Here is a 3,573-nt window from a genome sequence, read left to right as displayed (position 1 = left end):
GTTCTTGCCACTTCTTGTTCCATAATCCATCAAAAGAATTCACCCAAAACTTGAAAACTTCACAACACAAAACTCAACAGAAATCTCGTGAGCTCCGTTAGAGAAAGAAAACAAAAGACTACTTCAAGGTACTGTAATGAACTCATTCTTTATTCATATTGGTGTTAAACCTACTGTATTACAACTTCTCTATGGTTTATAAACTAATTTACTAGCCATAGATTCATCAAAATAAGCAAACAACACACGAAAAACAGAATCTGTCAAAAACAGAACAGTCTGTAGCAATCTGTAACTAACGCAAACTTCTGGAACTCTAAAACTTCTACCAAAATAGGAAGTCCTGGGCAATTTGTTTATTGATCATCAGCATAAAGAATCAACGCAAAAGCACGTTCCTGTGATTTACCATAATTATATTTGTGCGCAAAGTTTCTGTTTTTTCAGCAGAATCAAATCAACTATCATCGTAGGTTATCATATAGGTCCTACTTGGCACAAACACTAATTAAGGACAGTAAAACTGAGCCTAATGCGAGCTCTCTCATGCCCCAAACGATTTTGGCCGTCAGATCTTATGTTTTAGTCATTTCTGGTCGTTGGATGATTACCCTGTCGCGAGCTTGCTCGCTAAGTGGGCCAACTGTCCGAGACGCAGCTACTTCGGTGGAAATTTCGGAGCACTGTGGTTAATCGGGCCTAACTGCGGCGGAAGGCCCGCTAAGGAAAATAGACGCTGCTCGGTGAAGCCGATACATCTACTCGGGAGAAAAGGGTGTGAGGCGATGCGCGTTCCTCTCGATAGATCTTAGGCACGTCACTGCCGCCGCTACCACCTCCTCCGCCGTTCTTCTATTCCCTTTGGGTCGCTGGTTCTCTAGGATCCTTGGTTTCTTCTCACCCCGCCTCTCTCACCATGTCTTCTCTCGCTCTGCCCAGTTGCCGTTGTGTGTCCCCGACGACCGCTGCCGCTGTTCCCTCCCCATCGACCGCTGCCGCCGTTCCCTCCCCGTCATCCGCCGCATGGATCAAGTTCTCGCTACCATCGTCGTTCTGTCTAATACTCTTTCTTAGGGAGGAAGATAGAGGATGTGAAGGCTACTAGAAAGCATGGGAGCCCATCCAGATCCATCTTAGGAGCCCACCACTTCCGTTGTTCCGCACCTCGCCCTCCAGCAGCGACGCCTTCGATCTTTCTCTGAGCCGAGCTCCTCGTGTGACTGTGCTCCGATGGCGCAGCTTCAGGGGAACAGGTACATGCTAAGCGGCCGATGTTTTTTTCTCCCCACTTCTCCCCAATCCCTCTCGCAAAACTCAGTTTCAGTAGTGGTTCAGCGTTGATCTGCAGTTAATATATATATCAGAGATAATTTTCTTTTGATAATTGTGCAGGATTGTGAAAGAAAAGAAAAGAAAAGGAATAAGCTGCAGTAAAATTTTGGTGAAGAACATTTTTCCATAGCTTGTGAACACGTTGGTCCTCAGATTTTGATTTTTTTATGATTTATAGTTCAAGCATCCTTTTTGTATTCGATAACTTTATTTGTTCGCATACTGCTTGATGTTGCATGGTCTATAGTCAAATCACCACTTGAAGAAGAAGAGGTGGGTGCAGGCGCTCATGGACCAGCTCAACCTGCAGGACACGGGCAATACCGCGGCGAGGGTCGGTGCGTGCCGATAGGCACAGACACCATCCATACCCATGAGAACGGTCTGGTTCAGCAGCTGCATGCACATCTGGTGGGTGCGACCTCCATGCTTGAGCAACGACGACCAGCACGGTACATTGACAATCCGATCGCTCACCATGCCTCTGCACCCTTGCTACAATTCCATGGTTTGATAATACATTGATACAACCATCCAGGCAAACAAATAGGAGAATTGGCTTTGCTCTCCATAGGGAATACAACCATGAATTGTTCCACTTTTGCAAAGTTTGGAGATGGTCGAGATCTGCATGTGCAGAAGCATTTCAAGTAAATTAGGTCTGAATGGCAGGTACCATATGGTAGGAAATATGTTCTATATGGTGGTATTCCCGAGATACATATTTCATCATAAGTTGCTCTGAATAAAGTAAAATGTGATCTCAGGTATTAGCTTACTCTTATGTAAGTAAAAGCTGGTCACAACAATCTAATTTGTGATGACCTATAGAAATATGAAAAAAGAGAGAATGCGCTTGAATATTAACTGCGTTGATGCCTATTCAATCAAACCAATCATTATTGTTACCTTAAGTGTTTCCATTATATGACATTTTGTGTCTACACTTCAAAAAATGAAGAGTTCAACATGAATGGGGACATTAAATAAGTCCAAGTGAGGTGCTTATTTAATTTTATGTTTTTTGGGGGTAAACATGGATTCCATCTTATGATTTACACTAACAAAAGATGCACCAGCTCAGTTTTTATCCATCTACAGAACTAATAAAGTAAAGATATCCTATTGTTGGACAGAAATCTTGACATATGGATTCTTATAGCATGATAGGGAGCAGGTGCGGCTCCCAAAGCCATGTTGTTGCAGTTTTTTTTCTTCAGATCTTGGAACAGCAAGATCACTGTATACAATTGTCTTCAATTTGTACATCAATTGGAAGAAAAATCTAAACTTACATCTCCTGCTAAGAATGATAGGGTATTCTTGCCCAGTTTATAGGTCTTGGTCAGTTTTTGCATGTTTTTTATTGTTTTATCTTCGACAAGCTTATAATGTTCAGTGGATTCATACTTTGTCCAAAATTGCAAAGGAGCTTATACAGTGACCACATGCAGAATATAGATATAGCTCTCAAGGTACTTTCCTTTGTTATGTACTGCAAATTATTTTGTGTGATAAAGCAACCATTTTGAAAATCAGAAGTGCAGACGTTGTCATAGAAGGATAACTACGAACCTTGCATTATATACTATTGTCAGCGCAAGCAGTGGGTTGAAGTTTATCTAGAACAGTGTGTTTCCTTCACAAAAAACTTGTGTCATCTGACCAGCTATTGTGGCACACCGAGCAACCTGTGGTGCTACTCATCATTGTTTAATTAGGGAACTAACCATTCATGTGTTGCTACTTGCTACCTACAAGGTATATCTACTTATGAAAAATGTGGTGCACCTGTAATCTAGCATCTTCCTTTGGACTTGCAGGATGTAGTAGCGCCCTTTATTCTCTTATCGAAATATATTCAACTGTTTATTCACAAGAGGTCTTTCAACATTGTTTATTTTTTGCTCATGTTTATTTTCTTCTATATAATGATTCAAGTTTTCGAACATTGTTTTGTTGCATGACATCTGTACATCAGGCTTGAGATCAAAACTGAGTTGAGTTTGTCTGTCCAATTCGCCTCTTGGTTACCATGCGAGATTATGAAATTTATTCATTATGACCTGAAATGTAGTTGAATTCCAATCTATTTTAGATTTTCCTGGAATGCCTGATGACTTTTCTTCTAGGATGAATAAATTAAACCTACATATTTCATGCCTATATATGTATGTGCGTCTAAATTACTATCATTCGATTGAAAAATTAGACAGGCGCAGCAAGGCGCGCCGTCAGTGA

The 3,573-nt window shown here is 41.2% G+C and overlaps 1 long non-coding RNA gene across 1 annotated transcript; it reads left to right on the top strand.

Moving 5' to 3' along the window:
• The first annotated feature begins 826 nt into the window (after positions 1 to 826).
• On the top strand, positions 827 to 3,138 carry LOC123134264 (uncharacterized). Its single transcript, XR_006465602.1, has 3 exons — positions 827 to 1,253; positions 1,393 to 1,784; positions 1,871 to 3,138. It is a non-coding gene; the product is annotated as an uncharacterized lncRNA (long non-coding RNA).
• Positions 3,139 to 3,573: the final 435 nt, after the last annotated feature.

Source organism: Triticum aestivum, chromosome 6B (assembly GCF_018294505.1).
Source record: "Triticum aestivum cultivar Chinese Spring chromosome 6B, IWGSC CS RefSeq v2.1, whole genome shotgun sequence".
Taxonomy (NCBI): Eukaryota; Viridiplantae; Streptophyta; class Magnoliopsida; order Poales; family Poaceae; genus Triticum; species Triticum aestivum.
Note: the sequence above shows the minus strand (reverse complement) of the source record. Positions and strands in the feature narration are given on the sequence as shown.